Below are 20,758 nucleotides of genomic sequence, written 5' to 3'. Positions count from 1 at the left end.
TTTTTTTCTTTTTTTTTTTTTGGATTAACTGCTTGTACCCCTTAGAATAAAATATATAGAAGAAACTTACCTATTTTCTCAAAGGCCTTATATTCAATTATCTTTTATTTTAGAATCATGATTCCATTAAGTGTACCTAGATTGTTTTCTGTATTCTTTATACTGACATGCTCACTACAACCCCATGTTTTTAAGCAAAGCTGCCTTCATTGTATTATATGTATTCTTTCTTAGAACGGTCTTCTTTCAAAATTACTTAGTCCTTGGTAATATCTTTTTCTGAAAATTTCCAGGCTTCAAAAATGCTCTTCCCTATGACATTCTAGAACACTTTAAATCTCAGTATTTAAAATTTTAGATTTCCTTGATGAACAGAATTGAACATTTTATTGGTGCTAACTTGTGGCCAAACTGCACTTTGCCAATTATCTGATTCCCTGGCTTCTGCTAACACTTACCACTGTCATTACTGTCTTTTTGCTGCTGCTATTAGACCTAGAATTTCTCATAATAAATTATTAAGAGTCAGTAAATCCCTGGATAAAGCAAAAGGGACTGATTTTAATGGTCTTTTAGTGGTCAGAGACTTAAAAACAAAAAGTCGTTTCTGTTTTATAGAAGAGTAGTATCCAAATTTTTTGATTAGATACCCCGATGAGTAACAAATTTTTTTAGTGCATAGCCTTAAAAATATGTGCATTTATTTATTCACAAATTTTACAAGTTCTGTACTAATGCATATTGTATATTATGAAACAGCAAAAATTAGAAATCTTAAAAGGATGAGATAAAAAGTTATTAATAGAAATTTAAATATTTTCTTTCTATGTCATAGTGGTTTGTTTTCTCTGTACCCTAGAATGTATGAACCTGGTTTGGAGACCACTTGGTTAAGAGGCTAAGATTAAACAGGCAGGTGATGTAGAATGTTAAGTTTGTCCCTTGAAGTAAGTATCTGTTAATATAAGTGGCACTTTCTCAAAAAATTGTTGGGAAATTTTCATAGTTACAGAAAGACTGGAAGAGTGATAACACTGAACATCTAATTACTATTCATCTAGATTTGCTAATCATTAAAAATTTGCCAAGTTTGTTTTATCTCCTTGTGTATGTTTATATATGCACGTGTGTGTATATATATAGACGTGTTCATATGTGTATACACACGTACTTTATTGTGTGAACTGACACGTTATAAACATTGTAAACCATATTTCTAGGTTCTTCATCTTGTATCTTGTAAGGATTTGGACAGTTTCCCACAAAACCTAAACCATTTTCACATCTAAGAAAATTAACAGTAATTCTGTAATATGTTGTTATTGAATGTCCCTCAAACTGTCTTTTATAGATATGTAATATTTTAAGTCCAGGATCCATTCCAAGAATATATAACTATACTTCTAATGTCCTTTGCTTCTCTACTAATATGGGTTAATCTTGTCATCTCCCCCAGTGCTCCATGACATTGACTTTTTAAACACCCCTGCCAGTTGTCTCGTAGAATTTCTTACGTTCTGGATTTCTAACTTGATGCTCTATTCTCATTGCCTCGACTCTATTCCTTATTCCTAAAAGAATTACAATCAGAACCATGTGAGTTCTGGTTAGAGGTAATGACATTAAATTTTTCAGGCTGGCATCAGAAGCTGCACACATAAAGGTTAACAAAACATAAAGGAACGTTGTTAACCCTAACATGTAGCTGCCCTGTGATAGCCTGTATCCTCAGGCCATTGATGCTGCTGTAGCTCAGTATAGTTTCATGTTCTTCATCTTGAATTGCATTCAGAGTAGTTGATGAAAATTTGCGCCCTTTCCTCATTCAAACCCAAGTCAGCTTTTCTCCATTTATTCAATACCCACCTTATTCACTCTGGATGGCTTTTAGGTAACTCTAGAAATGTAACCAGCAAATAGAGTTCTCTGTTTTTAGATGCAAACATTTTGGCATGTTTGTTTTAAAAGACTTCTCATGACCCTAGTCATAACCTTCTGTTAAAATACGGAAATCACTGAAGGAGAGGGAAAGTCTTTTCTTTTTAAAAGTTATCATTGTTACTTATTTTCCTCGAGTTGGTAATTAAATTGGAAGCAGACTAAATAAAATATATAACCACAGTCAATTTTGAAACACACGCACATTACAGTAATGTATGCCATCAACTTATTAAAGAGCTAGTTTGGGACTTGTTTCAGTTGGTTAATGTCATTTAAAACATAGAATAAATGTTTGTAATCAGTTGTTTCTGTGGCAGGATACACCAGGTTTCTTAACTGCAGGGTAATCACATTATCTTGTTACTTTAGGAAAAGATACGCTGTATAAACAGTTAAGAATGTTTTCGGTTAATTATAGATGATACTGTCTGTTAGCCAGGTAAGATGCCGAATAGGAAAATTTATGTGAGACGTCCATGTACGGTTATTTTTCTCTGAACCAAAAATGGAAAAAAAAATCTGTTTACTGTTTCAGAATTTGTTTCTATTTCTCCAGAGAAAAGAAGGTTTTGATACAAGTATCTTTGATATTCTGTAATTTAAAAACATAATATGCTGTAAAGGAGTGGCTGAAAATGACTGAAGAAGTTGTAATCAGGAATACAGGTAAATTCACTTAGAGGAACCATTATAACAAGTTTATTTCTATAAAAGGTGGATGGCTCCTGACAAAATGGTTTTATTAATTTGTATTGTAAATGTATCATACTTTGTGACTACATGGATTTCTTTTAAAGAAAGGGATGGATAGTGGTGATGGTATTTGGGGTTGAAGATAAGAATAAGAACTAAATTAAGTTGTAGGAATTTACTCGTCCATTCTGCTATTAAGTGGAAATTTCAGTTCATGGCTTTAGGAATTCAGAGAACTAGATTTTAATCCAGATATATCTTTTGTCGAAAGAATATCTTGGTAGATATGTGATTTGGGGCAGCTCCATGTGTATTTCTTTGTCGTCTACTTATTTATGCATTGTAGGGCTAATGTAACATGATCTTTTCTAGCTTGTATAAATTTTCTGTTTCATATCTACCTCTGCCTACCTTAAATATCCCTGCCATTCAGCCCGAATAGTTTACCTATGAATAGTTTACTTATGACACTGAATGGACGTGGATACCATGGTACTGAAACTTGGGCGCATGATTTCTACCATGTAGTTATAGCAGTGTACTTTCTGCACGTAACCTGGGGGTACTTTATTTCCATTAGTATCTGGTGAGCCTTTTGTTCTGAGTGATTTTTTTTTTTTTTTTTTTTTAGACGGAGTCTTGCTCTGTCACCCAGGCTGGAGTGCAGTGGCCACATCTCAGCTCACTGCAAGCTCTGCCTCCTGGGTTCACGCCATTCTCCTGCCTCAGCCTCCCGAGTAGCTGGGACTACAGGCGCCCGCCACCTCGCCCGGCTAGTTTTTTTTTGTATTTTTTAATAGAGACGGGGTTTCACCGTGTTAGCCAGGATGGTCTCGATCTCCTGACCTCGTGATCCGCCCGCCTTGGCCTCCCAAAGTGCTAGGATTACAGGCTTGAGCCACCGCGCCCGGCCGACTGTTCTGAGTGATCTTACCAGGAACATCTGCATTCCTAGTAGAAGCGCTTCACTTATTAACTTTCACTGGTGTTGATTTGAAAAAATAAAAATAAATAGTTGAAACTCTGGGACATATACTGTATTTGTATACTGCTTCAAACTAAAGGAGATAAGTAGCATCAGACTACATGAAATTTTATTCTTGATGTTCTTGTACGCAAAGTGGCATCTTAGTCTTGGTGAACTGAAAACGATAGTGTCGCCAGTATACTACACTTGCCGTTCTTTAGCTATTGTATTGCTGAGATGCTAGAGTACTATGGAAACTAGTAGTTTCCATCTTTTGTGCTGGCTAAAATTGTCTACCAAGTAAGGTGCAAAATCAGTGATTTTTTTTTTTTTTTTTTGCATCACAAATATTTGGCTTAGAAAAATGCCATTATATACTGCTTAGTTACAAGTTATTAATATAAATAAGTATTAAAGTAGACATTAAATTCAAGGAAGGTTGATTTGTTTTTAAAATCGGCTTTTTTCTGGTGTTGTCAGTTACATTTACCTATTGTTTTATATAGTTTCATTAAACAATTCCAAGAATAAAAAATACTTGTTTTTCAGTATTTGCACTTTATAAGATTAGATACCATGCTGGCATCTAAAAAGCTTTCCTCAAAGTTTATATTATTTAATGAAATCTGATGAAGAAGTTGGGGCTTACTTCAAGTACTAAGTAAACTGGATAAGGCTTTTATACTTGTTGAGGGGGAAAGACAAACTTTTCCAGTTGTGTATCAGATTGTGTTGTCTCCCTTTGTAAACAGGTACATTTTTAAATCTTTGTTGCTGTCTTTTGCTCATGTTTTATAAGGATGGTCACAGAAAGGAATATTGGTTGGGCTCTACCAAAAAACAAGTAAAAAAGAATTCTTAGAATAAATACTAATTCTGTGTTTATACAACTAATGCCTTTTTCTTTCTTTTAAAAAAAGCCACTTAGATTCTAATAGATTTTAGTGAAGTATTTTAATATCAAAACATCAGAACAGTCTCATTTCGTTCAGCTGGTTGCTGAATATTAATTTACATGGGATGTGGAGGCAGACAGTCAAATGGATTCTCTTCAGGTTAAGTTAAATAAGCATTTGATGTGGAAAGACTTAGTAGTTAGAATAGAATTATATTAGGCTACGAGTTAAATTCCTGTGCTTTTGCTTCCTTCATTAAGCTAAGTAGTAGAGTATTTCTACTTTTCTTCTTGCCTCTCTTGTATTTGAAAAAGAATAATTTTCTTAAGGTCTTTAGCACGATGGAAGCAAATTCCATTTTTATTTTAACTTTTCACCAACATTTGTAGTTATTTTTTTTTTTTTGAGGCGGAGTCTCGCTCTGTCACCCGGACTGGAGTGCAGTGGCCGGATCTCAGCTCACTGCAAGCTCTGCCTCCCGGGTTTACGCCATTCTCCTGCCTCAGCCTCCAGAGTAGCTGGGACTACAGGCGCCCGCCACCTCGCCCGGCTAGTTTTTGTATTTTTCGTAGAGACGGGGTTTCACCGTGTTAGCCAGGATGGTCTGGATCTCCTGACCTCGTGATCCGCCCATCTCGGCCTCCCAAAGTGCTGGGATTACAGGCTTGAGCCACCGCGCCCGGCCATTTGTAGTTATTTAACTGTGCTGTGTTGTATATTTGAAAGGCAAAAAAAGCCTCCAGATTTTTATTTGTCAGAACATATTTGTTGAAACATGATTTTGTTTATGCTTGTAGTGGGGAAAATTTAAAATTGAATAAGTGCCTGGTTTATGCTAAATGTTTGTTTTATGTACGTAGTGATTTAAAATGGTCTTGGGATATTTTTCAAAGTTTAAACGAAGGTCGTGGTGTTAAAAGCTAAAGGAGCGGTGTTTAGGTAGTATGTCTTAGTAGTTTTGTCACAAGTCAATATTTTGAGATTAAAACTTTGAAGTGCTAGTGGTCATTTTTGACCAAGCGGTAAACATCACTAAATTAAAATTGGGTAGCATGATCTAAATTACTGTTTAATGTTTTTTGAAAATGACATTTCTAAATATTAATTCATGGCTTATTAATCAAATGCTGTTTATAACTCATTTGTTTCCAGATGTTTATTCCAAGAGCTGTCATTTGAGAAATGTAAAATGCTATACAGAATGCTTAAAATCAAGAGAACTCTGAACATTGGGGGTGGTTTGTAGCAGATACCTCTTGGATATTGGACTTTAATTGCTATAATTTTGATGAAATGATGCTCATAATAGAATGCAGTGAATCCTCCTGTTAACGCACACTTGCCTTCAGAAAATCAGAATGCTCTGCAAAATTGCACAATAAAGAAGCCTTAGGATTTATGGGGAAAACTGGGTTAGAGGCTCAGCATCCAAAAACTTCAGCAGTGACATACCCGACAATAAAGATAGGAACCTACTAAGAGCAGCACAGTTTGACACATGTTAAATGGTTAATAAATGTGGCGCTTTACCTTGGAAAAGACCTGAAGTGTGCCTGTAGAAGTGGGTGTAGGAAGGGTTGCAGCTCGTGAGTTAAGGTGAAGCTGTGGAAGGAGAGTCAAGTGGAGTCAGAGGGTGAGTTCTAATCCCAGGAGTGGTTAAGTGTGACTCAGCACTTGCAGTGAATGGAGGCTGGCACTCGTGTTCTGTGTGTTGTGATGCTAGGTGTGGTTTTCCACATTTCACCTAGCGTTGCTCCTGGATGAAACCGTGCATAAGCAAATTGTGAAATTTGTGTTCTGCTCATATTATTCCTTGGTTTAGTAATTTCCCGGAACAAGTTTGTGTTTTCCAAACGAATGTGATATCAATATTGACTTTAAAAGACATTTCATGGTGGAGAATGGGTGGCTATTTACCATTTATGTCTACCTAGAAATATACTCTTTCTACTTCTAAATGAGTAAGAATTGTGGACAACATCTAAGATACAAAATTCCTTCTTGGCCGGGCGCGGTGGCTCAAGCCTGTAACCCCAGCACTTTGGGAGGCCGAGACGGGCGGATCACGAGGTCAGGAGATCGAGACCATCCTGGCTAACACGGTGAAACCCCGTCTCTACTAAAAAATACAAAAAAATAGCCGGGCGAGGTGGCGGGCCCCTGTAGTCCCAGCTACTCTGGAGGCTGAGGCAGGAGAATGGCGTGAACCCGGGAGGTGAAGCTTGCAGTGAGCCAAGATCCGACCACTGCACTACAGCCTGGGCGACAGAGCGAGACTCTGACTCAAAAAAAAAAAAAAAAAAAAAATCCTTCTTCCTCCTTACCAGATCAGAAATGATCCCAAATGAACATATAAACACATTTAGATTCAAATAATTATTTTATATGTTCTGCTTAAAATGCTTAAAATCCATGGGAAATTAAATGCCCTATAAACCCAGTAAGAAAACACAAAACACATCAAACCCGTGAGAAAGTATGTACCCTACAATCCTGCCTCTCCCAAAAAAACAAGGAAAGAAAAGAAAAGGATAAACATCACTTTTTGAGATAAGTGGTCACAGCCTTTGTGTCCTTAATTTATTTTTGTTTATTAACTGTTGATGGTTTGGTCTTTATTTGCTTAAGTGTTTACACTATTTTCAAGATACACTAACTGCCTTCTTAAGTTTTACATTTCATAGCACTAAATATGGCAGGCATTTATTTAAATATTTAAGTACCTTTAGAAATCAGAAAACTTGAACCCAGGTCTTTTTATAAGTTCATTTTGATATCAACATGTAAACTTACTGAAAAATGAACAGTAAGGAAACATAGCAATGAGTCCACTCTAGTGTTAAAATTTAATTGTTACACCATATGTTATAAGGTCTTTTGCACAAATCCTCCCTCATTTACATGTTCCACAAGCTCATTTGTAACATAGTAAGTTCTAGGAAACATTTTAAAACAATGCTGAATTTGGTGACTGGGATGCCAGGCTGGGGTCTAAACCCCAATTAACCTATGATATAACCAGAATGTAGCGTGGCGTTACTGGTGTGTCTGACTCATATCCCGTGAGTGCTTTATAGGAAGGTGCACCAAGTCCAAGGACGATTGCCAGGGGCACATCTCCTAGTGGCCATCCGTAGGTTCTGAGGCTCCTCCACCTTCCCAGAAGCGGTGGGGCTTCTCATCGCTACCCTCAGAATACCCGCTATAGGCCAGTGTGCTGTTGTCCTTTTTTGGGAGTCCCAGAGATAAATCTACCTGCCTTCTTTCCTCTTTGACAACTTTACCTGATCCATGGAAAGACTAAAGACAATTTCGCAGCCCCTCCTTTTCTCTCTCTGAAGCAACTTTTTGTGGTTTTTTCAGTGGATTGAAGGCCAAACTGAAACAGATAGAGGCCATAGGTAAGCTAATTTGATACCTGTTTATCATGATAATCCTTAAATGTGTTATTTTTTTCTGAGCAGCTACACCTTGTATATCCACCCGAGGAATCCGAAGCCCTACACCCTTCCTTAGAGGCAGTTGAGCAACCAGTTATTGGAGCAGGGCCCTTGGTGGGGAGGGGGACAGGAGAAAGGAAGGTGGTCATTTTCTTCGCCCCTAAACACCTCATTAAACAATCTTCATTGAATGCTCTCTCAGGGTTTCAAAGTCAATGCTCATTTCGTTATGATTTTCATTTCCTTATGATTCCAGCAATTTTATGGCATGTTTTATCTTAATTCTGCTGTAGGAAGCACCAAGGTAAACTAGGTAAACCTTTGCCCTGTCTTGCTTTTCATTCTTAACTGGGGGAAAATGCAAATATACAAAAGAATAAGTATAACTAATCAGGAAAATATATTCTGTTTTCTTCTGGACATTTATGAGTTGGAAAAGAGCCTGATGAGAAAAGAGATCTTCGCTTTCCTGTTTCGCTGTCCAACCGTCCCTCGAGTGAAATGGGAAGCAAGGGTAGGTGGGATGGCATGGGACACACTGGGGAAGAGGACTCCCATTGCCCAGGAGGGGCCTTGGTCTTGGGGGATTCTCCCTGTGTGTGGTCATTTCTTAAAGACTGCAGTGCTATAGCTCCCCAAAACTTTCAGGAAATAAGATTACCCTGTGTGATTCAAATTGACAAAATAGTAGAGAAGGAACCACAGTAGGAGATGGGTACGTTAAAGCTGGGGTTAAGCACTGCTGGCTCAGCCAGATCAGTCTGACATGTTTTATTTGGCCTTCAGGGTTAAAAAATGTTTTTTCAATAGATGGTATTTTATGTCTAGGTGATTTCCCACCAAATATACAGACTTTGGGCTCCTTGAAAAGTCCCAGATCTAGGCCAGGCGCTGTGGCTCACGCCTGTAATCCCAGCACTTTGGGAGGCCTAGGCGGGTGGATCACGGGGTCAGGAGATCGAGGTCATCCTGGCTAACACGGTGAAACCCTGTCTACTAAAACTACAAAATATTAGCCGGGCTTGGTGGTGGCTGCCTGTAGTCCCAGCTACTCGGGAGGCTGAGGCAGGAGAATGGCATGAACCTGGGAGGTGGAGCTTGCAGTGAGCCAAGATCACGCCACTGTACTCCCGCCTGGGTGACAGAGCGAGGCTCAGTCTCAAAAAAAAAAAAAAAAAAAAATCCCAGATCCAAAAACATGAAGCCTGCATTCCCACAACTATCCATGCTGTCTCCAGCTTGCTACTGAGCCCTCCCAACTGTTGGGAAGAATCAGAGATGGACTCTTGTCAAAGCAGTAAAGAGACATTTGTTATTATTATTAGAGATGGAGTTTCGCTCTTGTTACCCAGGCTGGAGTGCAATGGCACCACCTCGGCTCACTGCAACCTCCGCCTCCCGGGTTCAAGCGATTTTCCTGCTTCAGCCTCCTGAGTGGCTGGGATTACAGGCACGTACCACCATGTCCAGCTAATTTTTTTGTATATTTAGTAGAGACGGAGTTTCTCCATGTTCGTCAGGCTGGCCTCGAACTTCTGACCTCAGGTGATCCGCCTGCCTCAGCCTCCCAAAGTGTTGGGATTACAGGCGTGGGCCACCGCACCCAGCCTGAGAGATTTTACACAGAAACTATTGCAATAGGGAAAAGAGACTTGCGTCCAGAACTGGGCTCAGTGGAATACAGTAAAGACAGATGGGGACTTACAACCAAGGGTGGTGGGCAGTAGTCCATAGGTGGAAAATCACTAAGAAGAGACCTCAGGGATAGAGAGGATTCTTGCTAAGAGCAGGCCAGGGTGATCAGCTAGCCAGGGTGGAGGACGAGGGCTTTGATCAGATCTCAAGGGCAGGAGGGCTTCTCTCTAAACTGACTTAACAGGATTCTTGCTAAAACCGGACTGTGCAGGCCTGATAAGGACAGTGGCCAAGATCAAAGCCTGAGAAGAGGTTTTAGAGGTCAAGGAGAGCATCTTGTCGCCACTTCACTTTTGCCTGACCCAGGGGATATTTGAAGCATTGTTTCCTGCTTTAAAGAGAGGGTGGATCTAAGACCTTACTATTCATTTGAACTATTGAGCACTTGGAATGGGAATGGGCTGGTGCAATTGAGGGACTGCATTTTAAATCTGATTTCATTTGAATTAATTTAAATTTAAAAACCAGCAGTGTAAGCTATTTTGTAAGCTGTTTTGGTGGGACTGTATTTCACGGTAACCATGCATCCATAAAATAGTATTGTAGTGTATGCACTTTTCACTTTTTTAAATACGGCTGCTAGAAAATTTAACATTACATACATGGTTCACATTCTCTTTCTCTTGGACAGTGCTGGACTGTGGCTTCTAGGACCTGGCCGTGAGCGTAAAGAATGTGTCTTCGGCAGACAGACTCTGGAGTGGGTCCCCATGAGCCCTTTCTTGTGACGTTCAGACCTTTATTTAATTCCCTTTCTTCAAGTGTGGGCAGGACATGTGACTTGCTGAAAAGCAATAGACTATGGCAAATATGATGGGCCATCACTCCTTGCTGACATTATCACGTCATGGTTTTGCTGGCAGGCTGAGCTTGGAAGCAGACCCTTCCCAAGACGAGCCTCCAGAGGAGAACTCAGCCCTGGCCAACACTCTGATCACAGCCTTGAAGAGGACTCAGCTAAGCCCTGTCCAGATTCCTGGCCAGCAGAAACTGTGAGATAATCAGTGTAGGTGGTTTTAAGCCATTAAATGTGTAGTAATTTGTTATGCAGCAATAGAAAACACGTGGCCCAGAAGGGTTGGGGCACATGGAGAACTATAGAAATCCAGCAAGAGGACGGTGCAGGAAGGGAAGAGGGTGAGGACCAAAAAACTACCCATTGGATACTGTGCTCACCACCCAGGTGATGAAATAATGTACACCAAACCCCTGACACAATTTACCCAGGTAACAGAACTGCATATGTACTCCCGAACTTGAAATAGTTGGGAGGAAGGCTGGGCGCAGTGGCTCATGCTTGGAATCCCAGCACTTTGGCAGGTCAAAGCGGGAGGATCACCTGAGGCCAGGAGTTCAAGGCCAGCTTGGCCAATATGGTGAAAGCCTGTCTCTACTAAAAGTACAAAAATTAGCCGGGCACAGTTGTGCACACCTGTCATCCCAGCTACTCGGGAGGGTAAGGCAGGAGAATCTCTTGAACTCGGGAGGTGGAGGTTGCAGTGAGCCAAGATCACATCACTGTACTCTAGCATGAGCGACAGAGCGAGACTCCGTCGCAAAACAAAACAAAAAAAATGTTGGGAGGAAAAAGGAGGTAATCTAGCCAAAGGGAAATCTGCCGATGAGAGTGAATCTTAGTTGGTGTCACTTAAGTATCCTGGTCCCATGAGCAAGCTGTTTCTCAGGTGCTGACCGATGCGGCTTTGGTGCTGATTAGCTGACTGTCCTTGGTGGTGATTACTTACATCCTACGTTGGTCTGCTTCAGGGAGAGGAAATTCAGGTCTAGCTGATTTTTGAAGGTAAACTCATTGTTTGTGAGAGTTAAGCGGCTGGGTCCAGGCCACTGGGGCATGGTTGAAGTTGGCCTTATCCTACTGCTTGCAGTGTGTTGGTGGTGGTTTTAATTAAATGTGCCGTGGAACAGATTGGGCCCCAACGTCTGTCAGATGGATTAATCATAGTGGCTGACGGATTGGCGTATGCATGGAAACATTTGCCAAAAGCTTAATGGTGTAGAAATGAAAGGTAGAAATTGTTGGGAGATAATCCTCCATAGTTCTTGCACATCTTGCAAGCAGAGGCGATGACAGTGATTTTTCTAGGTCATCTTTTCCAGGATATTTGTATAGCACACAGCCTTGGGAGATATAGACAGCGTCTCCTTCTGGAGCAAAGGGCAGGTTTGTTTACACCCTTGGAAGATGGAGTTGGTGTCTCTTTAGAGCAAAGCGCAGGCAGGCTGACCATGATGAAAGACTGAGAGATCTAGCTCAGGGCTCCTGTTTTGTTCTGCAGCTCACTGCCTTTGCCCTTGTCACCTGCCCTTCTTATCTCCCCTGTGCTTGAGGAACTGGCACAGGAAATGATACTCCGGCTCCTGCTAACGCTGTGAGTAACGTAGTTCTTTGTCTTGGAGCCATGCCTCTGTGCCTTCTGTCAGCATTCCGGGAACTGTGGCTGGCTGACTTTGCAGCTTGCCTTCAGAGGTCTTGACAGTTACGTTGGATGGTAATAATAAAGTCAAAAAGTCGTTTCTTGTCGAACAGAAGTTAATCCACTTATGACGAAACTTTTCCCAGAATAGGTTTGGAAGCCCATGTTTTTTCATTCCCTAGGGTCAGGGGCTGGGATTTTTGTTTGGTTGGATAAAATTACTCCCACCGATTTATAAAATATGTGTATCAACAAGCAGGTCTTCCCAGGAGAGAGGTGATCACACCTTTCGCGGTGGCTTACTGAATTCACCTTTTCTGGGCCTCAGTTTTATCATCTCTAAAATGAGAAAATTGGCCAGCCGTGGTGGCTCGTGCCTGTAATCCCAGCACTTTGGGAGGCTGAGGCAGGCAGATCACCTGAGGTCAGGCGTTCAAGACCAGACCAACCTGGCCAATGTTGTGAAACTCCGTCTCTACCAAAAAAAAAAAAAAAAAAAAAAAAATTAGCAAGCTATGGTGATGCGTGCCTGTAATCCCAGCTATTCAGGAGGCTGAGGCGGGAGAATCGCTTGAACCTGGGAGGCGGAGGTTGCAGTAAGCCGAGATCATGCCATTGCACTCCAGCCTGGGTGACAAGAGCGAAACTCTGTCTCAAAAATAAATATTTAAATAAATAAAAATAAAATAAAATGCGAAAATTATATCTCTTAAAGGCCCTTCCAGCTACAGTGGCTCCAGGTGATGTGAAAAATACCATCACTTTATTTATTCAACAAGCTCTTGTCCTTACTATGGGGCGGGCACCAGTCTAAGTGCTTTTCAAATAACTCTTTTAAACTAGGATGATACTAATAACCCCTGCCATAGGTGAGGAGACTGAGGCACAGAGAGGTTAATCATTTGCCCCACGTCATCCAGCTAGCAGGTGGCATAGCTGGGGTACAAACCTTGGCAACCTTTGTGCTTGTGTCCGCCATGCTGTGTTGTCTCCCATCTTGTCATCGAACAATTGATTCAGTCTCCACTGCGTGGGAGGCCCCTCCTGAGAATGCTGGAGGCCACAGGGGAGAATAAAGCAGGTCCTTGTTCTCCAGGGTCTTGCACTAATGGAGAATTTTGTATTTTTTTCTCTCCGTGTGTGTGTGTGTGCGTGTCCCATGGAAGGACTCCAAGGTAAGCATTTGCATGTAAGAATGCCCCATTAGAATGCAGAAGTCCTCATTATGTGTGGGTTAAAGAATTGGTTCCAGGTTTTTAGTTTGCTTATTGAAGATCATTTAAATAAAACCTTAGGGTTCTAATCTGATGGTAGTAAACTATGTCAGACTCTTGCGGGAAAACTGTAGAGACATAATTGGTCCAAAGTTCTACCTATTCAATACCTAAGATTAATACAATTGTGTATAGAAATTTAAGTAATTATACTGAATCACATGCCTTAAAAATGGTTTTTGTCAATGCTAATCCCCTTCATGTGTGTAAATTTGAGCTTCTTGCGGAAAATAATGGAATCTTTATTATCTACTGTTACACCAAGAGCAATCATTTTTGCAACATTCACTTAATAAATGTTGAGTGGGTGGCCAGTTCCGCTTCACCATTTGCAAGCTGGGTCTCCAGATCCCTGGAGAATCACACTCACGAGCTTCAGGGGACAGGCTTTTCTGAAAGAACGACTTACTGAAGGTCAAGGGAACAGACACCCTCAACTGTCACCGCCCCGGGCCCAAAGGAACAAGTGTTCAGCGGCAAGTGTGTATGGTGATTGCTGGGCCTAGGGGGAGGAACGGACTGACAGCTGAAACTGGCACAGTGAATGGGAAAGAGGGACGAGGGAATCAACGCCCTCGCTTCTGCTGCCGCCCACTGGCCTCCTGCCAGTCCTCTCACTGGCCAAACCCAACTTGAATACAGAGTGATGGGGAAATGTTGAGGACAGGGAGAGAAGTGGAGGGGAGCCAGCATGCTGGAGACATACTCAATTGAAGCAGGCATTGTTTAACTCACCACCTGCAAAAACATTAAATTTTTCTCTAACAATTACATTACCATGCATATTATTTTATGAAAACCCAAAACATGTTCTAGGTTCTTTCGAGTTAATTGTTTGCTGTGTACATTGCTAAGAATTTACATAAAGTACTGAATTTAAATTATCAGTAGGTGGTGCTGCTGAGATTGACTCTTGAAAAATCCAAATTAGCCATTTAATGGAAGATGATCTAGACTTCGGACAGATTATTTGGGAAAAAATGTAACACTACAGGACAGTTCATTTATGACTCACTGTTCTTCCATGACATCTGGAACGTATCGATGTTTGCAATTTTATTTCCTTCATATGTGGACTGTTCTGGGTTTTCTCAACAATCAAAAGAACCGGAGCTGATGTTTCTCTGCAGAATTAGAAGGATGGTCATGCTAAAGGCCATATGCTAGACAAGGGGTAGCTGTTGCCTTTATGTCTTACTTTCCTGTTAGAGGTTAACATAATGAATTATAATGTGTATCAAGGTTTTTAAAATGGTTGAATTTGAATTTTCTGGAGAAGAGAATTAGATGCAAGGAACTTCAGAGCCATGTCTTCTGAAAGCATCAGAAGTGAGCCCCTGAGGGGCCGTTTTCCTAGCAAACCTCAAGAAGTAGAGTACTATAGGCCTTTACCAATAGAAATAGGCCCATAAAAATCCTGGAACTGTGAAATGTTTAACCTGGCATGGATTTTAAAGATGCCGAAGTCCTCTATTTTCCAAACAGCATCAGAGGGGTACTTGGTAAAATACAGATTCCCAGGCCTTTTGCCTGCAGATTCTGATTGAGTCAATCTGGGATGGGACTGGAAAGCTATAATTAAGTGCCTCGCCGCCCCCCAGGGGTCCTTAGGTCACACTAGTTTGAGAAACACTGATACTATGCAACCTCCTCCTTTCCAACAAGAGTCCTCACCCTCTTGGTCTAAAGCTTCACAGACATTCTGAGGTCACCGATCACTTTTGAAAATTGAAGAAAGCTATGGACCCTTTCACCAGAAAAATACTCTTGCCTAGAGTTTTTCGTATAATTTCAGGTGCTTCAGGAACCCTTTAGAAGTCTTTTTTCAGACAGACTCTTGCTGTGTTACCCAGGCTGGAGTACAGTGACGCGATCTTGGCTCACTGCAATCTCCACCTCCTGGGTTCAAGCAATTATCCTGCCTCAGCCTCCTAAGTAGCTGGGATTACAAGTGCCTGCCACCATGCCTGGCTAATTTTTTTTGTACTTTTAGTAGAGACGAGGTTTTGCCATGTTGGCCAGGGTGGTCTCAAACTCCTGACTTCAGGTGATCCACCAGCCTCCCAAAGTGCTGGGATTACAGTCATGAGCCTCCACACCTGGCCTAGAACTCTTTTGTGTAGCCTCTCTTACAACCCTCTATCTTAGACTTGGTTTAAAACTTCCCAGCCTAGATTTCAAGGCTTCCCCTTGCCCCATCCTACCAGTTGAACCTCTTGTCTCAATGATAACCAGGAGCTGTGAAGAGGAACCAATTATATTCCAAGTTGAAATCAAAGGAACCTCTGTGCTTTGCTTTAAGCGTATATGAGGCCTTTGTAATACAGAGTGGAGTCTATTAAGGAAACATACTAGGCAGGATTTCATAGTTTGCAGTCATTGGCATCTTCCAGGGGGAAAAAAAAGATGATAAAAGTCACTGGTGATCTGCCAAGGCAGACATCTCACTTCGCTTTCTTCTATTCCCGAGACCACAGTGTGTCATTTGTAGAGTATCATTTTGGGCCCCGTCATGGCACAGCGGAAGTCATTCTTACAACCCCCTGGTGAGCCACAGGGGCTTGCTTCAGACTCCACCAGAGTCTTGCTGAAATATCTGTTAGCATCAGTAGGCTTGGATCCTACCAGCAATTAGAGTTGTCCAGTCACTCAAAAAAATTTTGTTCTTTAAAAGAGACGGGGTCTTGCCATGTTGCCCAGGCTAGTCTTGAACTCATAGGCTCAAGTATTCCTCCCACCTCAGCCTCTTCAGTAGCTGACCCTATAGGGGCACACCACCACACCCAGCTCCCAGTCACTCAAGTATTTTAAATTATTGAGACTAGTAGGTTTACTACTAGCCTGAGTCAGTCTATCAACAGTCTGATACTGGCCTTGTAATATAAGTTCAAAGTATTATTGTTATTACAGAGGAGGGTCATATAGATTAATTTAAATACCTTAAATCAGATCATACATAAATGTTGAAAATAGGAGTCATACCTGGGCCATTACTTCTGTGGTGGTGATTTAAACCATTACATTTTGTTTACTTCTGTACTTATGATGATGACTAACTATTTACATTAAATTGGTTTATCTATGCTTAAATAATATAGGAACAAAAAATATACTCAAATGAAATGTCGAGACACAGTTTTAAAAAATAGCCATGTGAACAGTTTAAAAATGTAACTAATTGTTGGTATGTATGATGATTTCATTTAATTCCCATGGTTTCATTTTAACGATGATATAAAGGTGAAAATAGAATTCAGCAGATGTTTAACCACTAGCAGGATCTAACATTTCTAACATTGAGTGAGTGGACAGAGAACAGTTAACCGAGCAAGTGGACTGCTATCTTTTGAAAGGCCCATTTACAAAGTTGGCCCTTGGCTGGCATCTGGGAACTTAAATTTCGGGAGGGTTTCCACAATTCCCAGAATTGATAAGAGTGGCTCACTGTGCCTAAATGATTTGCATGAATGATGTGGTTTATGCTGAACACCTGCTTTCCTTCTGGGAGTCTGGAATTTTGGTGGGTTCCAGGCAGAAGGTGCCTTGGTGACCAGCGCCCAGTAAAAACCGTGGGTACTGAGTGTCTGAGGAGCTTTCCTGGTGGCAACCTTTCATATGTGTTGTCATGGCCCATTGCTGTGGGAACTCAACATGTCCTGTTTGACTCAACTGGGAGAGGACCTGTGTAGACTGGTACCCCATTTCCCATGTACTTCACCCCCTGTGCCATTTCCCTTTGCTGATTTTCCTTCAAGTTGTTTCAGTGTAAAAAATCATAGCCCTGAGTACAATCGTATCTGACTCCTGTGAGTCCTAGACAATTATTGAAATGGGTGGTGGTCTTGGGGCTCCCCCAACACAAGATACTGTCACCACCTTTAAGGAAGTAAAATGAATAAGAGAAATATGCATTTGAAACTACAGCACAAGGTTAGCATCCTAAGTATGATAAGAAGAAATAGGGACCAACATTGTCTGCAGCTGGGTAATTAGATCTAGTCTGCCCTTATCTCAGTGTTTTGTAGCAAATTTAGTGTATCTTGATTAGGACCTTTGAAAGAATCCAGCTAGACTAGTGTTAAATGAAGTTTATGGGAGGCCATTATTTTGATCTGGGCTCCCAGCAGATCAGACTAAACCCAAATGCAGTCACTGGTTGAAAGTGCCATGTCATCAAATTGAACTTTGAGACGTTTTCCAAACACCTGGAGATTTATAGCAGCCAATCAGAAGGGGCCCAGCGTACCTGAGCCAACACGCTAAGAAGCCCCCTCGGATCTAAACTTACAAAGTAACTTTTAAAAGACCAATCTGCTCTTCATTTCTTATTTCTGCTTTCTTCAGCCCTTTTCTGTCTATTCAGCAAGTATCTTCTGCTCTACTCATCAAGGTTCTTATCCTATTTTATTGAATGAGATGCTGTCCTGATTCATGAATTGCAGTAAACATCTGCTCAATTTTTAAATGAATTTTATTGTAATTTTTTTTTTTTTTTTTTTTTTTTTTTGTGACAGGATCTCACTCTATTGCCCAGGCTGGAATACAGTGGCATGATCATAGCTCACTGCAACCTTGACCTACTGGGCTCAATTAATCCTTCCACCTCAGCCTCCTGAGTAGCTGGGACTACAGGCGTGTACCACCATGTGTGGCCAGTTTTTGATACTGTGTAGAGATGGGGGTCTCACCATGTTGCTCAGGCTGGTCTTGAACTCATGTGCTCAACCTGGAGGTTCAGGTAAAATTTCCTGAATAACAACTGGCACATTCTCTGTGCTTAAACTATGTTAAAAACAAACTAACAAAATTAGACTCACACCTATAGTCCTAGCATTTTGGGAGGTTGAGGTGGGACGATCACTTGAAGACAGGAGTTTGAGACCAGCCTGGGCAATATGGTGAGACTCCATCTCTACTAAATAAAAATTAGGCAGGAGGTGGCTAAGGTGGTGATATACACCACCTCAGTCCCAGTTACTTAAGAGGCTGAGGTGGGAGGATGACTTGAGCCCGGGATTTCAAGCCTGCAGTGAGCTAGGATTGTACCACGACACTCCAGCCTGGCAACAGAGTCAGACCTTGTCTCAAAAAAAACTGGTGGCCAGGCACGGTGGCTGACATCTGTAATCCCAGCACTTAGGGAGGGTGAGGCAGGTGGATCACCTGAGGTCAAGAGTTTGAGACCAGCCTGGCTAAAATGGTGAACATACTAAAAATACAAAAAATTAGCCAGGTGTGGTGGAATCCCAGCTACTTGGGAGGCTGAGGCAGGAGAATTTCTTGAACCCAGGAGGCGGAGGTTACAGTGAGCCAAGACTGCCATTGCACTCTAGTCTGGGCAACAAAAACGAAACTCCATCTCAAGGAAAAGAAAATTGGTAAAAATTCCTGCTGTCAAGAAACTTACATTTCTGTTTGAGGAAGACAAGGCAATTAACCTAAAAGTAAAATATTATGTTAGTTAATGTTAAGCGATAAAAATGAGGCAAAAAGAGGGATAGGAAGCTGGGGAGGTGTTGAAATTTTAGATGTCTCATGAGAAAATGTCACTTAAGAAAAGACTTGAAGAACCGGAGGTGGTTGACTTTTTTGGATATCTCTGGGGAGTTTTCCAGGCCAAGAGAACAACAGGGCAAAGTCAAACAGAAGCCTTTATGCTTCATGTGTTTGAAGAATATTGAGGAGGACAATGAGAGAGGAAATTTGGTCAGAGAGAAAGGTGGTAGGGGAGAGACTGTGGAGGACATGGAAAATTATGGTGAAGCCTAGGGCTTTGATCTAAGTGGCTTTTGAGATGAGCTCTGACTTACCTCACTGAATATCAAACTAAATGAACCAAATTTACATAGTTCAACATGATGTATTATCTTCCACAAGACTCACAACTTAATAGCCTGAATTTTGAAAAGGAATCATTTAAGTTGGAAGATTCCAAACCTATAATATCTTTTAAAATATCAACTCAAGGCCAGGCACATTGGCTCACACCTGTAATCCCAACACTTTGGGAAGCCGAGGCAGGCAGATCACTTGAGGTCAGGAGTTCGAGACCAGCCTGGCCAACATGGTGAAACTCTATCTCTACTAAAAATACAAAATTATTCGGGCATGGTGGCGCCAGGCTATTCGGGAGGTTGAGGCAGGAGAATCGCTTGAACCCAGGAGGCGGATGTTGCAGTCAGCCGAGATTGTGTCACTGCACTCCAGTCTGGACAACAGAGTAAAACTGTGTCTCAAAAAAATACATTTATGTGTATATAGATATCAACTCAAAAATTGTGATGAAAACAGAACAAAACCAAACCTGCACCACCCAGTGGAGTTAGGAAGCACTGCATACAGGCAAATCACTTGGAATTTTCTTGAGATAGATTTTTGCTCTTGTCGCCCAGGCTGGAGTGCAGTGGCGCGATCTCGGCTCACTGCAAGCTTCACCTCCCGGGTTTACGCCATTCTCCTGCCTCAGCCTCCCAAGTAGCTGGGACTACAGGCGCTCGCCACCTGGCCTGGCTAGTTTTTTATATTTTTTAGTAGAGACAGGGTTTCACCGTGTTAGCCAGGATGGTCTCGATCTCCTGACCTCGTGATCCGCCCGTGTCGGCCTCCCAAAGTGCTGGGATTACAGGCTTGAGCCACCGCGCCCGGCCATCACTTTCTTTCTCTTTTAGGATCTGGGAAATTTTAGTGTAATGACATTTTAAGGGAGCGTAATTTTTTTAAAGGATTTCCTATACATTTTGTTAATTTCAAGTACAGAGTCAGCTGGGTGCGGTGGCTCACGCCTGTAATCCCAGCACTTTGGGAGGCTGAGGTGGGCAGATCACGAGGTCAGGAGATCAAGACCATCCTGGCTAACACGGTGAAACCCTGTCTCTACTAAAAATACAAAAAATTAGCCAGACTTGGTGGTGGGCGCCTGTAGTCCTAGCTACTCGGGAGACTGAGGCAGGAGAATGGCGTGAACCCAGGAGGCGGAGCTTTTTGGCACTCCAGCCTGGGTGACAGAGCGAAACTCTGTCTCAAAAAAAAAAAAAAAGTCACCAGTTATAAAAGGGCTACAAAAGTGAATACACTGTCATCTTTGCTTTTACAAAGTTGCTTATTTGATAGCCAAACGGATGAAATAATACTTTTTCCTATAGTATATATTTAGCATAATCTGGACTATGATAGCATAAAATTGGTCAAGGGGGCTTATATCAGATAGTAACATCGTCTTACTAAATTCACTTCAAATGATTTATTTGGTCACACCTGCATACGGTGATCAGCAACTCTGTGGAAATTTTAAATAAACGGTAAACCAGGCCCCGGAACCTACTTTCACTTCTTCCCTAGGCTCTATGTACATTCAGCTCCATCCCAAGAGCAGTTTCACTGCCACTAGCTCCTGTCTTTTTGCACATCATAAGATCAC

General features: G+C 41.5%; 1 long non-coding RNA gene across 1 annotated transcript; it reads right to left on the bottom strand.

Moving 5' to 3' along the window:
• Window positions 1-7,329: 7,329 nt before the first annotated feature.
• LOC111549935 lies at window positions 7,330-12,540 on the bottom strand. Its single transcript, XR_002733877.1, has 2 exons — window positions 11,378-12,540; window positions 7,330-7,876 (listed from the first exon to the last, which is right to left on the bottom strand). It is a non-coding gene; the product is annotated as an uncharacterized LOC111549935 (long non-coding RNA).
• Between the last annotated feature and the right edge of the window lie 8,218 nt (window positions 12,541-20,758).

Source organism: Piliocolobus tephrosceles, chromosome 9 (assembly GCF_002776525.5).
Source record: "Piliocolobus tephrosceles isolate RC106 chromosome 9, ASM277652v3, whole genome shotgun sequence".
NCBI classification, from domain to species: Eukaryota; Metazoa; Chordata; class Mammalia; order Primates; family Cercopithecidae; genus Piliocolobus; species Piliocolobus tephrosceles.
This window is presented reverse-complemented; position numbering and strand designations above follow the sequence as displayed.